Source organism: Camellia sinensis, chromosome 6, assembly GCF_055761805.1.
Source record: "Camellia sinensis isolate YWXY chromosome 6, ASM5576180v1, whole genome shotgun sequence".
Classification (NCBI taxonomy): Eukaryota; Viridiplantae; Streptophyta; class Magnoliopsida; order Ericales; family Theaceae; genus Camellia; species Camellia sinensis.
The window spans coordinates 16,362,480-16,389,927 of record NC_138966.1 but is presented as its reverse complement, the minus strand read 5'-3'; the positions used below and the strand labels follow the sequence as shown (position 1 = coordinate 16,389,927).

General features: G+C 34.8%; 1 non-coding gene and 1 pseudogene across 1 annotated transcript; one reads left to right on the top strand and one right to left on the bottom strand.

Moving 5' to 3' along the window:
- Positions 1 to 2,298: 2,298 nt before the first annotated feature.
- Positions 2,299 to 11,834, bottom strand: LOC114260610 (uncharacterized). Its single transcript, XR_014331997.1, has 3 exons — positions 11,506 to 11,834; positions 5,250 to 5,529; positions 2,299 to 5,152 (listed from the first exon to the last, which is right to left on the bottom strand). It is a non-coding gene; the product is annotated as an uncharacterized LOC114260610 (transcript).
- A 2,633-nt stretch (positions 11,835 to 14,467) lies between these two features.
- The window catches only part of LOC114284526 (putative UDP-rhamnose:rhamnosyltransferase 1), a 28,695-nt pseudogene continuing 15,714 nt past the window's right edge, over positions 14,468 to 27,448 (top strand).

Genomic DNA, 27,448 nt, shown 5'->3' with positions numbered 1-27,448 from the left:
GTTCTTACTATGATCCGAACCTTATAGCCGTTGATTGTATTAATTAATTTTCGAAATCTACACCATATGTAGGTAATTGATCAGCTGTTGAATTTCATGAATCTTTTAGTGTTCCGATCTAACAGTCAGGGAAAGGGCTCTAATCTCCTACCATGGGCTCGCTCTCACCTCACAATAGTTGCCCTTCGTCGTTATAAAGACTACTATGCAACAAACCGTCCACTCAGCTAAATCACCGTCTAATTTGCACTAATTTGTCCGCTAATCATAAATTGATTTGATATGTGATACAAGTTGATTTGGACCTTGTTTAGAAATAGGCTATTTTAATAATTTTTTGATTTTTTAAAAAAACATACAAAAAAAAATTTTAAAAAAAAGTTATATGATTAATAACTTATAATAACTCTTTGATTTTTAGACTAATAAAATATATAGTTGACAACGAGACCTTAATATGTGATTTAAAATTTATAATTCTCTTTTAAAATTGCCCTATCGAAAAATGCTAAGAACCCTCTTTATAGATTTCATATTTTAAATAAATTTCAAGAAATGTTATGTAAGATCAGTTAATATTATTATGAAAAAGTCTACAATGTGCACTTATTGTGTGGTCTATATTATGCCACGTCATAAAAAGTGACCTACTAAATCGGTCATCGAACAAGTTACATGAAAGAATCATAACTTTTTTCAAATATCATATCAATTACTACAATGAATCATAACAATGTCATAATATACACTACAGTGTCATAACAAAGACATTATCAATCATAACAACACAACAACGACTCATAACAAATGTAGTTATTTCCAACAAATTATCGTAAGATTTGAATCATAACATTTTTTTATTATGATTCACATAACAAATCATAACTTTTGGTAATACAAATCATAACTTTTTTTTAATGAATCATAACCATAACATGTTGATTATAACTTTTTTTCTCACAATCATAACAACATTAACAAAATATCATAACTTTTACCAATGAATCATAACATAGCACGTTGATTGTAATTTTGTTTCGAAAATCATAACATTAACAAAGCATCATAACTTTTGAAATTTCAAACACAATTAATTGTGTAATCAATTGGTATAGTATATAAGAGTGAATGAAAAATCATTATTGATTGCAAAATCGATTGGGTTCAAAGACCACAATTGATTATACAATCAATTAGTAACCAAGGTTTTGAACAATCACAATGGATTATACAATCCTTGGTATGTGTTTATCCTATTGTTATTTAATTGATTGTACAATCTATCAGAATATAAGGGAGGTTCAAAAATCACAATGGATTGTACAATTGATTGTAGGGATATTAGTTTTCATAAGCCACACTAAACCAATTAATTCCCAACTTATTTATAGTTCCCAATCAATTAGTAGTAGTCAAAAGCGTAATCATTACTATCAATTTAGTCCAAGTTTCGAAGAATAATTGATCGGTTGATCGGTCGCCATTTTTATCCAATTATGTTGTTGGTTGCCATTACCTTAAACATTATCACTAACAAAAACGCATGCATGAATTTTCACTTTTGGCGACTAAATTTTTAGTCACCAAAAGTCAATTTTTAGTCGCCAAAGGGCTTTAGCGACTAAATTTTTTGGTCGCAAAATTAGTAGCCGAAGAGTAGTCGGGAAAGCTAATTAGCGACTAAAATTATTTTATTCGCCAAATGTATTCATTTGCCGACTAAATATTTAGTCGCCAAAAGGCTGGACATTACATTAAATTAAACCCTTTTCAGCGACTAAACTTTTAGTCACCTAAAGTCCCACCTTTTTAGCTACTAAAATTTTAGTCGGCAAAGAGTTCTTTTTTGGCTACTAAAAATTTAGTCGCCGAAAGTCCCCATCTTTGGCTACTAAATGTTTAGTCGGCAAAGAGTTCCTCTTTTGGCTATTAAATATTTAGTCGCATAAAATTCTATATTTTTGGCTACTAATATTTTAGTCGGCAAACGTGTGTTTATAATTTAGTTTTTTGTTTTTAGCTACGAAATATTTTAGTCGCCAAATGTTTGATTTTCTTTTGGCTACTAAAGTTTTAGTCGCCAAATGTCTTTTTTTTTTTTGGCTACAAAACTTTTAATCGCCAAATGCCTTTTCCCAATTTCTTTTTAGCTACTAATTGTTTAGTCGCCAAAAATATGATATTATGTTTTATTGTGAAATTATAATTTCTCCACAACCTATCTATATACAATGCAACCTGTAATACGTATAAAAACAAAATGATACATACTATCAACCATTCCACAATCTGCATCCATATACCAAAAATAAATGACATTAAATATCAAAGTCCATACAAATCAACTATTGTCCAAATTAAAATAATAATTCCATATAAAATATATCATACAAAAATCAAAACCCTTCGTATACAAAAAAATACATTTACGTCCAAGCAAAATTACCATTTGGCATGGTACAAATTACCATCGTAATCTATACCACAACAAAAGGTGATATATGTACCACAACAAAAGTTTTCTATGAACCATGACAAAACGTCCTATATGTACGCCAACAAATGGTATATACGTACCACGACAAAAGGTGATCTATGTATCACGACGGTCATTATCTGTTGATTGACAAAAGTTTTCTGTATCAGTAATAATGAACTACACAAAAGCTGAGGACGACAAAAGTATTATATTAGTTCTACACAAAAGTGAAAATTCTTCTCCATGCACCAATATGCATTATCCACAAGTCCACGCAACCAAGCCATCTACAAAGAAAAACAAAAAATGAAAAATTAGAATTGGTTACAAAATATCAATTCAGTTAGCCATATGGAACATGTTCTAACATGCATTTAAGGTAGAACAATCGAGAAATGCCTTCTTGGAAATAAAAGAAAGAATATATGTATATATATGTATCATGCAATATTTATTCCAACCAACTGCACAAACAATGTAATATGTAATTTCTTCGTCCTATAAATATATAAAGGCAATTATTAGAATATGTAGATGTTATTTTAATAAAGTTGTTGCTTTTTTAACTAAGTTTTGCAAGTTTTTCGACTAAATGTAAGGCGTATTCGGGAGGCTGTTATGAATTTTCGTCCCCCGGAAAGCCCTTTTTCAAGTAAGTTTAGGGCGTATTCGGCTCTAACTTCCAACCTAGGGGTCCGAATTACGTTCCGTCAGATTTCACAAGTCCTATTTGTCGTAGCGAAGCTATCCGTGTGAGCCACACAGTCGTTCGGGGGTTGTTTTGAATTTTTGCCTGCAAAAAGTCCTTTTTCAACTAAGTTTAGGGCGTATTCGACTCTAACTCCTAACCTACAGGTTCGAATTATGTTCCGTCAGTTCTCACAAGTCCTATTTTTCATGGGGGAACTATTCGTGTGAGCCACACGGTGGTTTGGGGGCTTTTTTGAATTTTCACCCCCGAAACGCCCTTTTTCGGCTAAGTTTAGGGCGTATTCGGCTCTAACTCCCAACCTACAGGTCCGAATTACGTTCCGTCAGTTCTCACAAGTCCTATTTGTCATAGGGGGGAACTATTCGTGTGAGCCACACAGTGGTTTAGGGGCTGTTACAAATTTTTGCCCCTGGAAAGTCCTTTTTCGACTAAGTTTAGGGCGTATTTGGCTCTAACTCCCAACCTACGGGTCCGGATTACGTTCCGTCAGTTCTCACAAGTCCTATTTGTCATGAGGGAACTGTCTGTGTGAGCCACACAGTTGTTTGGGGACTGTTTTGAATTTTCGCCCCCGAAACGCCCTTTTTCGACTAAGTTTAGGGCGTATTCGGCTCTAACTCCCAACCTACGAGTCCGAATTACGTTCCGTCAATTCTCACAAGTCCTATTTGTCATGGCGAAGCTATCCGTGTGAGCCACATGGTAGTTCGGGGGCTATTTTGAATTTTCGCCCCCGGAAATCCCTTTTTCGACTAAGTTTAAGGCTTATTCGACTTTAACTCCCAACCTACAGGTCCGAATTACATTCCATCAGTTGTCACAACTCCTATTTGTCATGGGGAAGCTGTCCATGAGAGCCACACGGTGGTTTAGGGGCTTTTTTGAATTTTCTCTCTCGAAAGCTCATCTGCCAGTAATGTTGATTTCAAGTTCCACAACAAAAACTCATCTCTAAACCATAAGGATGCTCGACCTCCTAATACTTACATGGCTATGATTAATAACAAAAAATTACCAAAAAGATGTATAATTATCTACACAAAAATAAGGAAAATCATAGTGGCACTTATAATGGAGAGGGGAAATGCTAGCGTCTGTTCTATAAGTTGGGACACCAAACTCCTGACAGCTCTTAACAGTGTAAGGAGACTAAATGGGAAAACAAAATTTTCTTTCTTAATGTTAACCAGGGATAAGAAAATCATCTTAGAAAAAACCCCTACATAAGTTCATTCAACATCACTACATCTTCTTAGAAATGTAATCAGAAACGGACATAGGTGCACATGCATGTTGCTAGTTTAAGAGAAATTTGCACAATTGTACTACCAAAATTTATAAAATAGACATTAAATAGTTACAACAACTTGCCTTTCAACATCACCCCCAAATGCCTTTTTTCGACTAAGTTTATGACATTTGCAACTCAAAGGTATTTTTTGGTATTGTTTGTTAGGATTCAAGAATTAAAGAAAGAAAGCAATATGTGTCGTGCTTATCACTGTCTCCTCCAATTTCTCAAAGCCCTCATCTTGTTTTGCTTTCAAGGCATAAGAATCCATGATATAGAAGCCAAACAAAATATTAAAAAAAAAATGATTCTAAAGAAGTTACAACAACTTGCCTTTCATTATTTGTCTTTGAAGACCAACAATGCCGTAGTTATCCAAGCCACTTGCCCTGCTCATAGCATCAGCTGGCTTAATTTCTGGCGCAAGCAATCTGTCAGGCAGAAAATAATAATTCCTTCCTGGTTATAATCAAAATCAGCATGACCAAAACTAGCATTTAAACAAAGAAAATAAGAAAAATGTATCCAGTGGAAAATGTGGTTAAGCTCACCTGTTCTGCAATGAATTTAACACCTCCATGATTGACCATTTCATAAGTTTCACCAAGAATTGGATTAAATGGCTTCCAGGTTCGTCGGCAGGCATAATAGATTGTTATAAAGAAGGATGCTGAAATGGAGAACCATAAGTTTCACAACAGAAAATGCACACTCACACTCGCACAGAGAGAGAGAGAGAGAGAGAGAGAGAGCATAATGGTACTTACAAGAATAAACCAATCGCATGTAGGGATCCTCACATTCATCTGCTAAATCCATAAGGTAGGAGTATTCCATCAACTATTACAAACATTTCACAATTGGTGATATTCAACAAGAAAAGCATCATCAAATATAACAAAGACATCAGTATGGTACAAAAACACAAACCTCTACCATTTTTTGAAGCGTTGACATTGGCTCAAAAATGATAACTGGGAGTGTCACCATTGATGTGACGTCAGAACCTATATATTTCTGCATCATCTTCCAATAACTGTCCCGATCCTATGAAACACAAGAAAAGAAAGAAAGTTGTCAATAGAGAGATATGCCTTTATTTCTGTTAAGAGACAGAAAGAGAGATTTACTAAGCATTACTTATGGACAATAAGACACGTCAACAAGACATGCTAGAATCACAAGACATCAGTTTTTGTCAATAAATACAAATTTTCTGTCATACACCACATTTGAGGATCAGAACCCACATAGACACATACATAATGCATTCAACATGATTCCTAATGGCCTTGAACTATACCTTGTAATCCTGTTGAATTTTTTCAACCTATATAAGAGCCTACTGAAATACATTAAAAAAATCATGACATAGCAGAATCTTATCACCATAGGGCATAGAGGTAGTAGTAGCATGTGAGTCCTCTCATTCATTTGCTTGGTGTCGACACCCCATTTTTGACCGTCCTCAAGACTTGGACGTCACCGTTTGAACGCTCAGTGATCATCCATGTTTGTGTTCGTTTGGAGTTCCCGGAGGTCTCGGCTACGCGCCTTGCCTCAGGATCTCCGAACTCGACTGTTTAGTGTCTGGTTTTGCACCAAACACTTGTGTTTTGCCTTGGAGGGGCAGGGAATGCCTTGTGAGGCATCCCCACACACCACCGGCCATGGCCAGAGGCCACCGGCTGGTGTTTTGTTGCCATCGGCAATGTGTACTGCCGGTCAGCACTATTTGTTGCCGGTCGACAGTCCATTTTGTCAAAATGGCATTTCTGAGCAGCCGACTACTGTTCATCTGCTTTTACAGATATTTTAATACAGTTGTCTTGCATTTGGCTCCCCTCCATACGTGTATAGAGGGATCTCTCTCTTTAGAAGCTTGTCTTGTAAGCTTTACAAGACAAGAAGCTCTATAAGAGGAGCTCTCCTCTCCCTTGTTTTAGGGTTAGAAAATTTAGACAGCCATATTAGGGTTTTGAGTTCTAGGGTTAGGATTGATACACATTCTATCTCTATACCTCTCTCTCATTTGGCCTTTGTGTGTGTCTAGGTGCATTTGTGTCTTACTATTGCACACAAACACATAGTGTTACACCTTCCATTGGCTACTGAGGTTCTAAGAGGTTGTTCTTGGTGTTCTTCGGTGGTTTTGAGCTTGAAGAACCAGCTGATCCACCATTTTTGAAGAAAGTTTTCAAGGGTAAGAAACTAGCCCTTTTATTCCCCTTTTTTGCATTGTACTTTTACCTATCTTAGAACTATTTTTGTGCTTAGTGTATAACATAAAAAAGTTCTGTTTTTGGGCCCTCTAAATAGTTTGTTTAGAGTGTTTTGTGGTTTGGAGGTGTTTGACCCCTCTTAGGCCTTGAGAGGCCCCATTTTGTGCTATTTTGAGTGAGCTCCGGGACCTTGGTGTTTGGGCCTCCTCACCACTGAAATCTTGAGGGATTCCAGAGGTGAGGATGGTGCCTTGAGGTCCTATGGAGGAGAGGGCCACCCCCTCTCCTTGTTGTCCTTGAAAAGGACCATTTTTGGCCTCTTGAGGGAGCACCTAGCTAAGCTTCATGTTGACCATGCCTTGGCTGATTTTTGTGCTTATTATGTCATAATATGCCTCTGTTTTTTTGTTGGTTTTGGTACACCATGCATACTTAGCATACCTACCTTGTAATAAAATGTTTAGGCCTTAACATGCCTTAGGTTGTAAACCGTTGTTCAAGCATGTTTTAGGTCTAGCTTTGTGAAGCTTTTGTGCTTATTTTGCCATGCTAGAGGTCTGTCCATAGTTGTTTGGGTCGGCCATGGCATGCATTGTATAGCCCCTTTGCATTTTTGGCTTGCTGGCCTTAAGTGTGTGAATGTGTAGCATGCATCCTTGCCTTAATTTAGTGATTTGGGACCATTTTCCATGTTATTTCAGTCCCTTTAACATGCTTGTATGCTTGCCTTGGATGCCTCTTTGAAGCTTTGGAAGCTTGTCTTGCATGCTCCATGTTTCGGCATTAGTGCATGCCTTTGAATTTAGGTCATTTGGACGCCATCTAAGTGATCTTTAGGCCTTGTCTTAACATGCTAAAATTCTGTTTTTAGTCATTTAATTCATGCCATGTTTGGTCTTGCTAAGTGTAGTTCAATACTTCATTAGTTTGCTTTGAATGCTTGGGCCATTTGTTGCATTTTTAGCCTATCTTGTTTGCTTGGTTTGGCACCATGTTCTCGCATGATTTTCAGAGCTTAATGCATGTTATTTGTCCATGTTTGTACCCTCTTGAGTGTGCTCGAGAATTGCTCTTTAATGCTTAAGTGTTGGTCCTTGTGTGCATACATGTTTACATGTCATTTAGCCCTCATTTCATAGCACTATGGCCACTGTTTTGGGCCTAATTAGAGCTGCCCAAATCATGTTTAAGTCCATCTCTTTGTTTGTTGCATGTACTCCTTGTATGTTGTAGCATATTGGTGAGTCGTTGCATATTTGAACTTGCATGATTGAATGGAGTCACATGTTTGTTTACATGCTTAAACACCCACATTGTGCCTTGCATACTTGTTGGTTGCATTATCTCATGCCTTGCATGCTTGTTTGCTTGTTTGCATTACCATGTTGCATGCCTAGTCAACATGCTTAGGTTGCATTGCTTGCATGCTTTGCCTCTTGATCATCCATGATTGAGGTTGGGTTCCTCATTTGTTTGTTGGTTTGCATTGCACTTTGAAATCAACATGCATAAATTGGTCTCTTGGGCCATCACGCATTGAAATGCGCGATTGTTGGTCCGAGAACCAAGAAGCATGTCCCCTTGAGTCACTAACATGATAAGGGACATGATTGGTGCATACATTGCTTGAATTGTATTGCCATGCTCTGCCTTGCCCTCTGTTGCTGTCAATTGCAGATTCTGCAGGAGCTCTCTGCCGACCGGCAGTTCTAAGTGCCAACCGGCAATCCTCCCCCTGCCGATAGCTTCACCAATGGCCGGTGACCACATACCACTGCCGGTGGCAATCCTATTCAGCCGGTGGTGTCTCCCAATGTCCAGAGAAGCAACTCTGAGACTTTGACAGTCTTTAGAGGAGCAGAGCAGGGAAAACAGAGGCAGCTTGCGCATGGCAGTGTACTTCCGAGCAAGACCGAGCACGCATTGCATCGAGCTCTCTTCTCGAGGCGGTTTATTATTTTTCCTAGCTTAGTTAGTTTGTTAACTAATTAGGTAATTTGTAATAATTAATTAGCTAGGATAGTTAATTCATTATTCAATTTGTATTATTCTTTCGGTCCCTCCAAGCGAGGGCGAATCTGTAATAAGTGTGGGTGCGTGTGTGCGCATGTCTTCCAATCCCCACTTCTTTCTTCCCTTTTACTTACCTGCTTTGATGGTTAGTAATAGGACATGCTTAATTTAGCATACCTTATGCTACGCATGTGTGCATCCATACATTTGTCTTGCATGCACCGGGCTCAGTACATCATGCTAACCGCATTCGTACTTCAATTCCAAATTGAATACGTACATCAACTAACTGCATTTCACATGCCATGCTTAGGTTAGTCGAGCCTATTCTAAGTGCATCCTGTATGTGTTGCATTAGACAATTTGACATGAACTAGGACCATGCATGTTGGCTAACTAGTTTCTGTTTTGGCACGGAGTACGATGTAAGTGTTTATGCTTTAGCATCTCGCATGAATGTGAATGCTATCATGACAGCATGCTTACCATGTGGCTAGATGCTTATGTGATTAAACTGTTTTAATGCCTGTGGGTGAAGGTTGGATTGTCTGAGTTGGAAAAACTCGTTGAAATCTGTATTTTAGCCTACTTGCGAGTAGCAAATTTCAAAATGTTTTTCAAGACAAACGGATATGCAATGTTTATTTCCAAATTAGGCAATCTAGTCTATACTTGTGTGCTGTGCGCATAACATAGTAATTCTAGGCTAATAAACAGAATGAGAACACATAACATTTTCAAAATTGGATATCACGGTAGTAGAGGCCGGTCTTCAAACCGGGCGAGAGGGGGTGCTCATAGCTGACCTTCCCCAATCGTACCCCAGTTCCCGAGCCAAGGCAACTTTGGTGATGCCGGACACGTGGCCTTCGGCACCGAGTCAGGGTTTCCTAAATTCCCCCATTTTAAAATATTTAGGTGGCAACTCTGTATCTAGCAAAGCAGTCCATGTTTGGCACTTCTTTTCAAAAAAATCTATTTCTCAAAATGATTTGCCGGATTTGGACTCTTTGGTTCAGATTAAGAACCGTGACAACAAATCGAGTCTGAACTGTAGCATGAGGCCCATGCGGGCGCGTCTACACTTGGTCCACTAAATAATTTGAAGACAAGAAGATACACAGTGAGAACAACTCGGAAAGAGCCATGCTAAGCCAATTGTACACTGAGAGCATCTTCAAATAGAGAAAATTTTAACATGGTAGAAATGAAATTTTTTTCAGTTGTAAAACATCATCACAATTCAAAATTAATAATCTATAATTAAAACTTATCCTATCCCATTTTTTAATTTAAAATATAAATTTAGTAAGATAAATATTTCATCATCATTGATTATGAAACAAAGATCTTCATTGTATTTATAAAACTGATAGCATCAGAATCCATTGAAGATCATGACAGAAATTCAATAACTAAATGAAGGATTAATAATGAACAATATATATATAGGTCCAGTGGGAAAGCATATCCATATTATACGTTCAAAAAGAAATGTTCATAATGCCAAAAGCAATTCATATATCACATAACATCAAAGCCAACCAATAGGGAAGGGTTTATTTTTGTTTGTTTTTATCTTTTATTTATTTTTTGTTGGGACCCTTTAATAATGTGACATTCCCATTGTTGATCCATCTCCAAGCTGAGCAGCTTTTCATTAGATACAAGCAAAGCAACCCACTATCTCATGCGCACACACACTTGGAGTTTTCAAAAATAATTTTTAACTCCTATTTTTTTGGATTTTAGTATTTTTTTTAAAAAAAAAATTAATCAAATTCTTTTAATTTTTATTTAGATGCATTTTAAAAGTTTAAAAAAATGTTAAAAATTCTTTTAAAAATTTACTAAATACAAAAATTCAGTACATTTTCGTATTTTTTATTTTATTTATTGAATTCTTTTTAGATTACTTCACAAATATTTTATTTTTTAACTACATTAGAATTAAAAAAAAAACTTTGTTTCATAACTTGAACGAAAAAAAATAATGATAAACATTCAGTCATGCAAGGCAATCATGAACTAATTAATTGCATAGAATGAGAGGCTGGGTATTCAAAGCTGCATATTCTTATCCCTTCTTTAATTTGAAAACTACATTTAAATGCATCAATTGAATGAAGAATAACTACCCAAGCATATCTTCAAGTAATGCTCCCATGGAAGGCATTGTTTTGTTTCATGCATGTATCAGCTGATATTAGTATAGGCAAGAGATGTAATGGAAAACATCACATTACCATCTAATGCCTCCCAAAGAGACTTACTTCAACTTGAATCAAATTTGTATTAGGAATATGGATTAAAGAGAGAAAGAAGAGCATCCTAATTAAAATTCCTTCAACTTCAACCTCCAATGTTGGATTGCTTCACATATCAAACACGTGAGCATTGTCCAGTTTCGTTTGAACATTTTGTCAAACACATGATGAGCAAAAGGGTCAGAAGACAACAACAAATACAAGCATGGACGAATATTGTTTGAACATTTTTTCAGGTACATGGTGAGCAAGAGGGTGAAAAACAACAACAATTACAAGCATAGACCAAACAATAGTAATACATACACTAAGAAATTACATAAATCAAAACAACAATTACCCTAAGAAATTACATGTTCCTTCAATCATTGGTTCATTGATTTCACATAAATCAAAACCCTACACCATAAAAAAAACAAACCCTGGATGTAGAGTGAAATGGGGAAATAGAGAAAGAGAGACAGAAAAACAGAACCGAGAGATAGAGAGAGTAAGAGAAATAGAGAGAGGAAGATAAAAACCTCAATGTCGAAGCAATGCAATGCGAGGAGCTGCGAGGCGAGCAACGGCGGTGGCGGTGTGCGATGGTGGAAGATCGACAGTGAACGATGGTGGAAGATCAACGGTGAGCGATGGGGGCTAAAGTGATGGTGAGTCGTCCCTGAGGGAGAGGGAGAGCAAGAGTTAAGAGTCTTCTGGGTTTGGTTTGGGTGGATTGATAAAAACAAATATGTATGAAAAGAAAAGGTCAAAATGAATTGCCTCCAAATTTGAAAAACTTTCCCCCAAAAAAATCTGTTATCAATGCCGACCAAACAAAGTTTTTGTCGCCAATTGTAGCAGTTTTGGTGACTGAAAATATTTTCGTCACCAAAAAATAATATTCACCGGCTAAATTATTTTTTTGTCACGAAAAAATAATTTTTTTATTTTTCATTCGGCGACTAAATATTTTAGTAGCCAAAAATCAATATACAGCGACTAAATTTTTTTTTTGTCGCTGAAAGTAAGTTTTTGGCGACTAAAAGTTTAGTCGCCAAAGAGGAAAAATAATTTTTTTATTTTCCATTCGGCGACTAAATATTTTAGTAGCCAAAAGTTAATATACAGGGACTATTTTTTTTTTTTGTCACTGAAAGTAACATTTTGGCGACTAAAACTTTAGTCGCCAAAGAGAAAAAATAGTTTTTTTATTTCCCATTCGACAACTAAATATTTTAGTAGCCAAAAGTTAATATACAACGACTAATTTTTTTTTTTGTCGCCAATTCTGGTATTTTTAGCGACTAAATTTTTTTTTAGTCGCCAATAATGAATATACCCCGACTAAAAAAAATTAGTAACTAAATATTTTACTCTTGGCGACTAAAAAAAAGGTTAGTCACCAATTTTGGTTGCCAAAGGTGTATGTTTTTGTAGTGATGGCACTCTAACTATGTTTCTCTCTCTCTCTGTCATTATCTTCAATGTTAATGTTACCTGAAATGTTGTTTCTATGATTATCTCGTCGACTCTCACTCTTTCTTTCCTTGTCATTATTAGTGAATTAGACAATAATGTTATTGTTACCAACTTCAATTAATCATGCCTTTTGGTCCACTAAAACACAACCATCATCATCGACTTAGACCACTATAATAGTATTGTTGCCGCTATTAATCACTTTGACACATTTATGACTCTAGCACATACCACTATTAACCCTTGCCTATTATTTCGTAGTAAGTCACTACTTTTTTACCTTCACTACTTTTTAAAAATAAAAAATTGTACTTTCATTCTTAGATATATATTATTTCTCGTTGTACCCACCTTAGTCCCTATATTATTTGTCTTTTCTTACTTTGGTCCAATTGCTAACTTCTAAGGGTAACTTTAGAATTTAAAAAAATGAACTTTCCTACTTTCACTACAACAAAAAAGGTCTATGGTGACAAAAACACATGATGCAAAAATATTGTCTCCAAATATACATGTTTTAGTGATGAAAATAAGATTTCGCCTCCAATTGTACTATTTTTAGAGATGAAAACTAAATTTTGTCACCAAATGCTTAAAATCAAATAAAACAATAGTTGATGAAAATTTTATTTTTCATCATAAAACAATTTCCCACCCTTGGAAAATTTGGCAGAAGATTTGGCACCATTTCGAAGACGAAATTTTTCGTCACCGTTGTAAAAAATTTTAGAGAGGAAATAATTTCATCTCCAAATGTATTATTTTTAAAGAGGAATACCAAATTTTGTCACCAAATGCTTAAAATCAATAAAAAAATAAAATTGAACCAAGAGATAGATATATCTCTCTGTTTAGATGCATCTATTTTACTTTCTATATCTCTCTCTGTCACTCCCTCACCTATCCATCTTCGTCACACCATTCGTCTATTTTTGTCACACCGGCTAACCCGCACGTCACCGGCCGGCGCTCGCTACAACAAGTATCTCTCTCTCCCTCTCTCTCTCTCTCTCTCTCTCTCTCTCTCTATGTGTGTGTGTGTGTGTTTTCGCCTCACTCTCTCTCCCCCTACCCTCTTCTCGCTTTTCCGAGCTCCCTCTCCTCTCTTCTCGCTTTTCTGACCTCCATCTCCCCTCTTCTCTATCTCGCTATCCCCATTCTCGTCTCTTACTTTCTTAACTCATTTTTCCCCAATTTGAACCCTAATTTGTTGGATGAAACCATGTTTGCTGAGTAGATCTTGAGCTGATGATCTTAAGTTGTGTAAATTTCACAAGGTCAAGATTGTTTTCTTTATATCTAATGTTGTTATCTTGTTAGTTTTTTTTTCTTGTGAACTCGAATTTTGCTTGGTTTGTTGTTTTGTTGTTTTGTTGTAGCTGTATTGTGTCAAAATGTTGGTTATTTGATTTATTTTCTTTGGTTTTTGTTATATTTGCTCTCAATTGTTGGTTGGCTATAATCTTCAAGATAGTGGTGGTGTCCTTCCCACAGGTCATTGGTGGTGATAATATTCAAGAGTGTGGTGTATTGCCCATAGGGCCACTCACTTGGGTTACAAAGGACGGCTTCCCTTTCCTGGTAAATATAATCTTGTTTTTGCACATTTTTCAGCTTCATTTGAATTTGGTTTTAAAAATTTCTCACTATAACATGTTTACAGGATTCATTCATTCTGTCCAACTATTTCTCAATTATAGAATCATGAATTTTCTTATTCTTCTTCTTCTTTTTTCTTTTTTTTTTTTTTGGGTTTCCCTTCACAATAGCTTGTAGCGAAATAGTACATGAGATGGGATTGAATGGAAGTTGGACATGGTTTTACTATCGACTATTTCCTTCTTTATTGTCAATATAATTATATAAGTCGTTACTTATTTGCTCCTATATTTGGAGCCTATATTTTTCCTTCACGTACTTTACATCTTATTATTCTGACGGGTGATTGTATATCTCTCAGATAGATATTTTTTCTTTCAGTTAATTATTGTTCTCAATAATTTTTTTCGTGTCTTGGATCTAATGTTTGGCAACATACAGGCCCAGCGCATTGTCGATAAGGATGGAAAGATGTTGGTTCCTATACCTAAACAGTTTCGTGCACCAATAGGCGATCAAGCCTCTAAGCTGGCCTCTAGGATTGGTATAGAGGTTCAAACACAGTTACCAGACCTAAGCGTTCGTAGGTGGAAAAAGGTGAACAATGCTGATAAGGAGCCGATGATCCAACGTTTGGTGGTAATTATTGTCAAACTCTTATCTTTGAAGTTGTAGCATTGTTTGATTTCTTTGTTATCTCTCATCTAATGGCCTCTTCTCTGTCCATTCTACTTGGGACCTGTTTAGAGTTTATAAGCCTAGAGTGACTTGGCATAGGCTCGTTTGGTTTAAGTTCCACATCCCTAGATTTAGTACTGTGGTAAAAGCAACAACAAGAAATAATAGATCTGGAAACATAATTGTTTTGAAAATTCATGTTTAATTTGATGATGATGAGGATGGTATTTGTGTTTTGGGTGTTGTTGTGACTATATGTTTTGTGGGTTTGTGTTCTTTGGATCTATTTTTGGAGTAAAGAAACAGTTATGTTTTACTTTCTAATTTTGTGTTGGCTATTGACATGTGATTATATATATAAATCTAGTTCTTCGGTATTTTAAAATAGTCATTTCCTAAGAAAAGTTGAAACCCAGCTTTGCTAAGATCCCTGAAACTAGGTTTTAATTGAACTTTAAGCAAAAACCTTGTTTTGTTTAAGGTTGTTGTCAGGGCTTGAATCATTTGAATGCGTCCTACATCATAGCTATTACATGGGAAACAATTCTATGTGGAAATAGTATTTTAAAAAAGTACAATTCTGAATTATTAGGTTATAAGCCTTACAAATGATTCTAGGATTAAATATGTTGCAAGTTACATTGATTCATTCAAATAAACTCCATATTAGGAGATTATATTTATACATACCAATGACTTGATTATGACACAAACCAAAACATGATCATCCAAACTGATAGTGTTGAATTGACCCGTAGTTTCAACAATTTGGACTCTTTCGTTGGACCTATAAGCTTTGAATATGATCGATGCACAATGGCAACTTGATATTGAGGAATGATGTTATGTGCTCATGGCGTATTGTCACTTGATTTGGTGAGTTGGAATAATGCCTTCACAAGTGTCAAATGCATTTAGTAAGGCCAAATTGCATTTAATTGCATTTAGTTTTTGTTATTTTGGATAGTTTGGCTTTTCCCACTTTTTTAGGTGTTGCCTTTTTTCTTTTTTCTTTTTTTCCAATGAAAGACTATTGATCATAGGTGGCTAATGTAACTTTGGTGAGTTAAAAAGCATGGCCTTGTGGATGCTATGAATTATTTGTTGTTGTTGCCCTGTTGTTATGCTGACTGTAGCTCCAGCCATGCTCATTGTTGTGTTCTTTCACCTCTATTGCAGCTTTGCTGCTATGATTCCTTTTTACAGCAGGTTTGTGGTTTGCTGCTGTCTATAGCCTCGGCCCAAGCCCAGACCAACCAATAAACATGATAAACATGAGAAGAAAATAGCTACCAGTGAGTAAATAAAGTAGATCAAACAAAACTATATAGGGAAAAACACTTACCATACTTGGTTGATGGCCACCGGAAAGCACGGATACCATCAAATACTCAATCTGGTGAATAATTGTAACTTCATTAGCCTTAGAGTGTTTAAAAAATCTACCACTTCACATTTTTATTTTTTTTTTACTTCTTGTTTTGTTGTTGGTTAGCTCTCTTTTGCTATTGCTCTATGGACTGGTGGTTGCTCCTAGTTAGTGTGTGTGTGTGTGTGTGTGTGTGTGTGTGTGTGTGTGTGTGTGTGTGTTGTGCTTCATGTGTGTTATGTGGATAGGGATTGTGGAGTTACTCCTATAGCCTAGCTGTTGTGTTTCACAGTTGATTACTGCTACATCTAATTGTGTATGTGAACAAAATTTAGGTTATCTAACTTATGAAAAAAATGATTTGATTTTGCAAGATCAGTTTGATCTACAAGGAAATCACAGTGATGTAGCAAAGGCTTTAGATACACAATTTGGTCGGTGATTGAGTGGCTTCACCTATAGGTTGCACAAAAAATACAAGCAACTTAAGAATGCAAGAAGGGAGAAGTACGTAAGAAGCCACCCACATGCAAGTGTTACTCTTAATCAGTGGACATCTCTAATTGACAAAAAGTGGAATAATAAAGAATTCAAGGTAAAATTTTTTATGTTAATTGCCAAAAATTAAGTTTCTTCTTACTAATATTAAGTTTTCTTGTTTTTATTGGTGTTTCAATCGTGTAGGAACAATCACTAACTAATGTGAATAATAGGATGTAAATGAAAACAAAACATCGATGTGGATCAAAATCAATTCCGATCAGGGTGTACAGCTCGATGCATTCTACTAATTTTTTTATTGGGTTAATAGGCTTTGTTATTTAAATATTTGAAATTACATTAAAAAAACAAATGAATCAGATAATTGCAAATGGAAAAGTGCCCGATTTGCAAAATTTTACAAGTCCATCCACTATAATTCAGACACGCATGAATGGATTTCGTCGAAGAGCCAAGTTAATTATGTATGTACAAGGCAATGCATATTAATTTTGATAAAATTATTTATTTTGCTTTGTAGGGTAGAATAACTAATAATTGTTTGATTTATTTCAAATTAATAAGATAACATGATACAGACGTAAGCAGAACACCTCTCGCAGACTGATGCGATCCCCTTGACCCAAAGGGGTTGTCGATCAAGGTGCTTAAGCCAAGGGCAGGTTATGTGAAAGGACTTGGCATGAGGCTTTCTTCTTCTATGAAGACTACTATTGCACTTGCTGAAAATAGTGACTATGTTCAACACCTTGAGATGCAAATAGCACAACAAAATAAAAAAATTGAAAGGTTTCAAAAGTCGGAGGAAAAACAAAGCAAGAAGATACAAAGTATCATAGATTGTTTAAGGCAGAAAGGTATCACGGGAAATTTTGAGAGTGGGAAAAGTTCAGATTCTGATGGACAAGCTTCTTGGTTAGTATATTATGTTTTTGTGTTAATTTAGTAGAAACTTTCTTCTTTAACTAGGGTAGAATAAAAAACTACTTTGACATTTAGGCACAAAAGGTCTCGAGAAAATAGTGAAATATGCATGTAAAGGCCCAGGAAACATCACAAATACCTTGAGATGGAGCAACATAAGTTGTGCAAACTTACGAAACAAGCACGTGGCTCTCGATTTGAAAACTACTTTGAAATTTACACTATTCCAATGCTTAGGCACTACAATAAGTCATGGGGAGGGGGGGGAAGCTTCAAATAGGCACGAAAAGGCTCGAGAAACATCATAAACACCTTGAGAGGAACCAATGTAAATTGTGAAAACTTATAGAACAAGCACGAGACTCCCAGAAATTTACCATTGTATTCCAAACTTATAGTAACCAATGTAAGTTGTGGAAACTTACGAAACTAGCACGGGACTCCCGGTTTAAAAACAAAGTCGAAAAATACACTTTTTCCAACACTTAGGCTTGAAAATAGGCCATTGAGGGCCAAAATCGTGAAACAGCCACGAGAAGGCTCGGGAAACACCTCGAACACCTCGAGAGGGACCAATGTAAGTTGTGGAAACTTATGGAACTAGCACGGGACTCCCGGTTTGAAAACTAAGTCGAAAAATGCACTTTTTCAAAAAATGTTAAATTGTATATTTTATTGATAAGATAGTAATTGTCTTCCTCTCTTTCTTTTTTTTTTTGGTTTTGTTTTGTTTTGTTGCAGATTGGAGATTAGAGATGGACGTGTTTGGTAATCTGGAGAGCAGGAGCTTGCTCGTTTTATGTTTTTGTTAATATTACCTTACATGTATTTTGGTTGCATTGTAAAGTGTATATTTTTGCATATATTAGGAGACATGTTTGGTAATCTGCACTTGATATTATATTTTTGTAGATATTAGGAGATGTGTTTTTTGTGGATATTAGGAGACGTGTTTTGTAATCCGCAGTTGATATTGTATTTTTGTGGATATTATGAGACATATTTCGAATGTGGTATTTATGAAAATGAACAAGTTTTTGTATTGATCTACAATAGATATTTTATTAAACATGTTATTAAAATGTGCAGGGAATTTTTAGTGAAAAAAAAAATTGAGAATTTAAAATATTATTCCCATTTTAAAAAATGTTAATTATTATTAGCGACGAAATAAAAAAAATGTCGCTATTAGTTTTTAAACTACTTTTCTTGACAAATAATTTTGTCACTAATGATATAGTTCTAACAAATAATTTCGTCACATTTGCTGAATATTTCATCACTAACTTGAAATATTTGGTGACAAAATTGTTTTTGTCCTTAAAGAATTTTGTTTTGTGCTCATTTTAGGGACGAATTTTTTGTCACCTTAATCTATATCATTGGTGAGGATAAATTTCGTCACAAAAACCTTTATCTTAATATTTTGTGATGAAATATTTCATTGCCGAAACAATTAAAAATAAAATATTATTTAATTATAGTGACGAAATAGATGTTACAGAGGACGAAAAATTCAACATTTAGAAATGAACAATTTTGTCGCCAAAAAAGAAGAATAGGCGACGAAACAGTTTTTCATCAGCAGGTACTTTCTGCGATGACAAATAAACAATGAACGTGGTGACAAAAAATTTTCGTCACAGATCACTTTGGTGACGAAAATTTGGTGTTTGGAGACAAAATCAGTCTGTCACCAAAAGCCCTTTTTGTTGTAGTGTTTGATCACTTAGAAAACTTTGTTTCCCCACTTCAAAATAGATTGGTTATGGCAGACGGTAAATGGAAGTGTTCTACAATGGAAGTTTGCATGTTGAGGTGGTTTTCGTACAAGTGAAGGTGAACTTTACCCACGCTAAAGTGAAAAGAAACTAATAGTTTCGAGACCAAAATGAGAAAGTAATCATAGGTAAGCAGGGTGAAGGTGTAATTTACCATTTTACAAAATGCAAACCATGCCCTAATCTGTGAAGAAATTATTGATGCAAGTAATATCATAATAATTAATAACTATTATTTGAAAATATGCTAACATAATTTAATATGAAGATCTAATAATTTTAATAATGGTAAAAGAGAATATCATTTTGCCTTCCATAATATCACTCAAAAATTAATTTAACCTCTATTATTTTAATAATATTATCTTAAATTATTTCATTTTGGATTAATTTTACCCCCGCTGTTAGCTTACATTTATAATCCAACGAAAGTTGCTGACATGGCATTGAAATTTGAAATTTCATTTTATCCACCAAACTATCAATAAAATATCAATTAGACCTCCAAACTTCATTCTATTCAGAGAACTAATTGATATTTTGGTGCCACATGTGCAACTTCTATTTTATTATAGACCGTAATTGATGGTAGCGTAAAATTGATGCAAAATCAAATAATTTAGGTATAAAATTGATATTATTTAGAGAACAGTGGTTGGATTGATTTTTGAGTTATAGTTGGAAGGACAAAATGATATTTTCTCAAAGTGAAATTTCAATAATTTTTTTAAAATAAAATATAATTTGAGGAAAATAAAAAATAAAAAGATATTCATAAATTTGCATAATTATTTGACCTCACCAAATATAAAAAGGTGGATTGCCTCGAGCCCATAATCTAGATTTGAGGGCACTTTTTGGGCCCATGGGGTCCATCACGGGTTTTGTTTTGAATCCAAACCATTAATTTTGTCAGATACTTTGTACGTTTCATTTACACAAAAAGAGCAATCCTATAATCGTAACATATTCAATTTATGGTGTTTGTCACCAAACAAATGAACAAAATTGGTGTTTTTAAAATTTAATCATCAATTTTTGTGACGACAAACGCAGTAAATTGAAAGGTTTACAATTATCTAATCAACCTAATTTTTTTTGTGAATATAATGCACAAAAAATAAAGGGTTTTGATTATCGAAACGGGATCCGTAGTGGCCTTAAAAAGGTCCAAACAATACGGTCCAGTCTAGATTGTGGACTGGAGGCAATCCACCTCCATTAGAATAATCATATACACCCTCAGTCCCAAAATATTAGTCCCTTATTCCATTTTTCATTGTCCCAAAATATTAGTCCCTTTTCAAAAATTAAGAACTAAAATAATATTAATTTCCTATTTTGTCCTTCTTTTAAATTCATTAACAACACAAAAAGTACAATTATGCTAATTGATATTCCTAAAAAAAATACTATCAAAGGGTAATTTTAAAAAATTAATATTTTTAAAGTACAATAATTGTACTACCAAAAAAAGTAAGATTTCCCAAAAGGGACTATTATTTTGGGACGGAGAGAGTATTTTGTTTCCAAAAAAATAATTTAAAACTCCGTATAAACTCAACAAATGCTTAATTTGGCCACCCAAACACATATTTTGGAGTTTTGGAATAACACTCTTGTCTCTCACATTTGCTGGTCTCATATTCTCTTTGTATCGGCCACTCTTTGATCCCATGATAGAGCTGTTGTTGTCGTCACCACTACTAGCCAACATCTTCATTCATGCTATGGAGACCTAGGGTATGTTTTTTTTTTTATTATTGTTGATATTGTTTAAGTTTGTTTTAGTCTAGGCTTTTATGCTTTTTTGGAGACTTAGTTGCTTTTGATGAGTTATATATGATGAAATACTAGTGTTTTTGTTCGTATTGTACATACAATACCCATTCAAATAAGAAAATTTTGAACTTCAAAATCTTCTACTATCCCTGTCTTTCTTTTCTCAATAATAGGTAGTTTATAGTTTTAAATTTTTGTGTCATTGAGAAATGAAGGGAAGCACTATTTGAATGAGTATTTGCAAAAGTATGTAACAAATTTATTCAGATTTTCAATCCATGCAATAAAAAAACACGGGAAAATAGAGAAAAATTAAATAAACTCCACACAAAAGACACGAGAAAACAGAGGAAACAAAATAATCCTAATTTCTGCTACGAGAGTCATTGATTATAGTCTCACCTCATCCTGTGAAATCTGTCACAGTACAATTACAAACTCTCTGCTCAAGAAACAATGAAACCACCAATATAGAAAAATTCTTAGCACCAAAATTATACTTTCCTAATTCCTAGTACCAAAATGGAAAAATTGTTATACTCCACTAATCAAATTGCAAATACAAGACTTGAACAAAAGTAAATCATAACAATATCACTTTACTTTGTTTTTTAACTTTTTCCTTTTGTCATTATCCATATGAATGATTTTGTTAGTCATATTTAAGTAATTATATGAATTAACTCAATATATTTAAAATTCAAGGGTTTTATCTTAAAACAGTCTATATATTCTGTAACGCCCCAAAAAAATTTCCTAACATAATCTAGGTACATCAACCAATCATTCATTATAGAATAGTAACAATTCCCAAATCATCATAACATTGATCATTAAAGTTTGTAGAAAATAATCCCACATGCGAATTACACATTCAATGATATGAAATACATGAATCTATAACATGTGGAACGTCAAATCCAAAAAATAAATAAAATGCCCTCAAAGGGCTTACATGTTCCAAGGCTTAAGCCCGGTTACACAAAAGATGGTTTCTTGAACCCATACATATATAGCCCTTGGCTTACAAAAAAACTATGGTCAACACAAAATAGAGCCTCGTGATCTCAATACATACATTCACGCCCTAGTTTAGTGGGTTCACCTCATCTTTTCCTGCATCAAAATCCCATAGGGGTGAACATAAAGCCCAGTAGAGAATTCTTAACAAAGTATATACATTTATGCAAGATTCCCAATATGAAATGCACATGTCATACTATGCCATTTAAAAGAAGATTACATTTACATCTTTTTTTTAAAAAAAACAAAACAAAAAAACAGCCATGGTCAATGATAATTTGAAATCTCAACAATTCAGAAATTTACAATTTAATTCAGAGGGGCGGTAAATACGACTCAGGTAATCCCTAAGTTAGTGTCTACAAGTAGGCATAACTAGCATTACCAAAATGCCACTTTACCGGTTGTTAACTGGAAGGGAAGTGGTACCTCTCCGCACGTGTTTTCGGTCTTTGACCCCGGACACTCAGGCGAACTTAATCAATTCCATCTACACCTCCTATCCAGACTTACCAACATATTTACCCCAAAACATTTCAAAAATTCTCATTTCAAAATATTCTTTTATCAATGTAAACATTCCAAACTCAATTCAAAATGTATAAGAATCAATTGAATGAGTATGCAATGCAACAATTATCAATGTCTCATAATATTTCTCCATTTTCGAGTATCTCAACAATAATACCATAACAACCACATTTCCCATTTTCCTCTCTTCAATGTTATTTCACAAAATTACCACATATTCAATTAATCTATCAACAAGGAGCAACATTTCCTCATCTTGTACAATTCTCAACAATTTAGTCATTTCAAGACTACATCAACATCTTGCACAATAACTCCCAAAATCATCACTTCTCATATTTCATGAAACTCATCATTATATATATATATATATATATATATATATATACATGCATAGAGATGAGAAATTCTCAAATTTACTTATTCATTTTGGCACAAGAGGATAGAATAATAAATAAAAATAATCATCTATGGTTTCTCAACAACTTTTCAAACAAAAACCCAAATCTCTAGGTTTTTCTCATCACAACTATACATACCCAAAATCTTTTGAAAGTGTTTTTTCAAAACATTCTTTTTCTCAATCAAAGTATTTGAAAACCCTCAAGATAATGTTCCCTAAAAGTAACAAGGAGTAAATCCACCCCAAGCCACCCACATTGTAGAGTTAATTATCAAGTTTCAAAATTTACAAGAGATGTTCCGAAATTGACCCAAATCTTGCAAAAACATACATATAACTCTAAGAAATCCCCTATCTCAAGTTTGAAAGAGATAGAGATGAAACCCTCGAATTTAATGGTGTTGAAACACGATCTTCACCACACAAAATGAAGCCCTCGGCTAGCTCTCCAACTTTGATGATGAAACTTGGGTTAAAATCTCAATGGATCTAAAGAAATCATGGCTTTGGTCTTGTTTGGTGTAGGAAATACAGAGAGAAGGCGGAGAAAAGGCTTTTTAGAGAGGGAGTGATATACAAACAATGACATACACACAGCCCAAGGAAAGAAGAAAAAGCTGATTTTCGGACTCAGCAAAGTCCCGCACATGCGGCCCTCATCCCCGCACATGCGGCTCTCCCAATCCGCACCTCCACCTGCACCTGCATATAATGTAGTGTGCAAGCCCAAAATCCCCCTGATTCCCGCACGTGCGGCCCTAGTCCTCCCATCCAGAATTTCCTCGGCTCAACCCCTGGCACTTCGGACCGACCCTACACCCTCTGAAATAGGTGAAACTCAACACCGGAGTAAACAAGAACGAAAATTTTGAGAAAAAACCTCCGAGCACAACAAACCCAAAGAAAACAATGAGTGAAGGGACACACGACGTAACTGGTCATTACATATTCAACCAGGAATAAAAACCCATATAATTAATTGATGTAACATCACCAAAAGAAAGACTAAAACCTAACAACCAACAACAAGAAGTTAGCTAATAACATCACCAAAGACAGCAATAATGACAGATTCATCACATCATTTCCAAATAGAACCAACCTACACAACAACAGCAACCACCACTAGGACTGTAAACAGACCTTCAATCTATGGTTTTCTTGTTGCATTCTTTGGACTTTGTGTATGTATTTGTTTGCCCCATTTTAATTTTATTTTTATTTTTTATAATAATCAATGTGTAAGTGAAGGGTTTGTGTTTATTATTATTTTTCTTTTGGTGTGTATACTTTTCTTACATTGACTAACTTGATTTAATTTTCTCTCATATGATTATCTCACCTTTGCTTATGTAGATAATACATAACAATACACAATGAGCGAAGGAAGCAACAAACCTTGCATACACAAACAATTTACACCAGCATTCTTCTACAAGCATTATTTATTCACACTATTCAATGTATTATTTTAATTACATGTTTTATGTTGGGTTTAAATATTAGCCCTTATTATCCATTTGGTTGAACCTGTAGCCAAGATGAAAACAAAATCATGCAGGAAGCACAAATAAAAGTTACCGACACGGTTTGCACATTGCCTACCTACCACATATTGTTTTTATATTTTATGTTCTATGTATCTTTTATGTTCTACTTGCATCACTTATATTTACTTTTGAGGCAATGTAGATGAAGAAGGACATAGGAGATGGAGAACCCGATGGAAGGGGGACAAGAAGGAGTACAAAGAGATGGAAAGGTGGAGTGTTAATAAGCAAGCCACGTTAAAAGGTCCCCTTCCCACAAAACCAAGAAAGGTAAAATACAAAGAGAGCAAAAATTTATTGTTTTAATATTTCACACATTGTAATAACACGTTTGAATTTGCATATACTCACATAAATTGATTCACACACTATTGTTAAGTTATTGAACGTGTCTTTCTTAAATTATTCTAATACCCACTATATTCTTTTTCAATGACATTTCCAAATGCAAATTTCCTTAAGATCAATTGTTAAAATAATAAAAAAATTGAGCCTGGAACAACGTGATGCAGTTACTAATAGTGGGTTAGGGGGCCTCTTGAATCTCAGATGTACAAAGCTTAATCATGACCTTTGCGAATGGCTGGTTCAGAAATTTGATCCCAAAACTTGTTCCTTGAATGTTCATCGGCGACAACTCCCCATTACTGAACTAGACATTCACAAGTTACTGGGATTCCTGTCAAAGGAAAAATCATATAACTGAAAAAATCTTCACAAGAATTTCCCAAGCCAATTGAAGAACTTGGAGTTGTCCAAGGAGCTATCAAATTGAATTCTTTGAGAGAGTATTTGACCAAAACAGAGGGGAGAGGAATTTACGAGGATATTTGCCCTATACATATTAGGTGCTTTCTTATGCCCAAACACAAAGGATATTGTTAAACAATCCTTCATTCACCTCATTTGAAATGTGGATGGCATGAAAGATTATAATTGGGCGAAGTTCACTCTTCAATTCTTTGTTCGTGGTTACACAAGTACAATTCAAAAAGTCACTTGCAACCAAATGGATGCTTATTTCTTATAATGGTATACTTCTAACCAATTAAAAATTGTTTTGTTAGAAATACTTGATTTCAATGCCTATTTCATTACATAGTACATGTTAAATTCATGCATTTTTGTGATGCAGTTGTTTTACTTTGATTGTGTTGCTCCTAGTGGTTGTCATGTTGCTCGTGCTCGCTCGGTCCCTTGCTTCGCTGATTGGGGCGATGTAGAAATAAAGGAGACATTGAAACTATTCCAAAATTCAAGAGGTTATCAGAATGAGGAGGTCATCCTTTGTTTCCTTTCTTTTAGGTTTGGTTTTGTTTGTTCTTTTTCTTGTTGAATGGAAAACTAAATTCTTTATGATGTGTCTGTGAATAGGTTAATCTTAATTTTGTGTTGAAAAGCAAATGCAACAATCAGTACAAAGAGGGGATATGAAAAATATCAATGATATTCGAATTTCAATAATTAAGATGAATGTTTGTGGCATGAAAAGTATTTTGGAAGAACTAGTTGTTATTACTAAAAGTGGAATAGCTAATTCTTCTATTCCCAAGGTCGTGGAAAAATGCAAGCCACCACAAATGTCAAAACAACATGAAGTGGAGCACAACCAATGTAAATGTAAAGCTGGCATAGTTGAACCTGGAGTTGTGGTAGAATATATGGTTGTACCTATAGTTGAACATGTCACCCCTGTGCTCATGTCAAAACCTAATGTTATGGCAGAATCTACGGTTGTACCTACAGTTAAACATGTCACCTCTATACTCCTGCCAAAACCTGATGTTCTGGTAGCATTGAAAAACACGGAGGAAAATAGAATTCCGCTCGCACCATCAATCTTGAAATTGGATTCCCATCTTTATGATCAAACCACACAAGTTCGAAAACGAGTAAGAAATGCACCATTTTTTGATGCAATTGATGTTTCTTCTTATACAAATGGTGTTCCCATTACACATTAGCTAAAAGGGAAGCAGACCAAAATGAAGGTAAGATTGAACAATAAGCGAAGAAAAAAAATCCCAAAACTCCAACTTATTGATAAATCTAGTTCATCCACTAGTGCATACGGCAGTCCTTGCACTCGACGTTCGGATAAGCGGGTGGACATACAGTTACCTTATACAGCCATTGCTAGTAAGAAGAGGAAAGCCAATTAGAAAGGACAACCAAGACAAAGCTTGATTTAGATGAAGCATATTCGTCTTTCAATACAAAGGAGGATAAGTTTGATCAAGTCAGTCATGTAGATAATATATGTGTTATACAATGTTTCTCTTTGTGTAACTATATTTCAGGATTTTTCTTTATTTATTGTTCGTTGTAATTTGTTTTAGAGTTTGAACTTACTTGGAAAACTACTTGGTGTCAATTTTGATGCATCTGTTACTACCGTTGAGATTATTACTCATTTTGTTATTGTTCTTGATCTCCAATCCCCTTATTTTAATGCAATCTATGAAGTTTGACAATTTCTTATTTATATATTTGGTTATATTCACAAGTCATCCACTACACAAATCGTAAGGCCATGTCCTTTATCTACGGAGGAACAAATTCTGGAGGCTTATTGTTTCGATAAGGATTTGGAAAGCAGGTAATTTTATTGAGTTTGTATGTTCCTCTCTATCAAAAATAAGTTTAACTCTTCAATTTTTACATGATGTAGTGAGGATATTGTGGTCATGGAGTTGTTTTACACGCTGGTTGAATTTGCCACCCGTTTCAATTTTGCTCATTACAACCAAAAACCTGGATTTGTGGTTCCGTAAGTGATCATTTCATGCATCAATATTGCTATGTGATGTCATTTTTAATGATATAGGTTTGAAATTATTATTCCTTGCATGTATTTTAGAT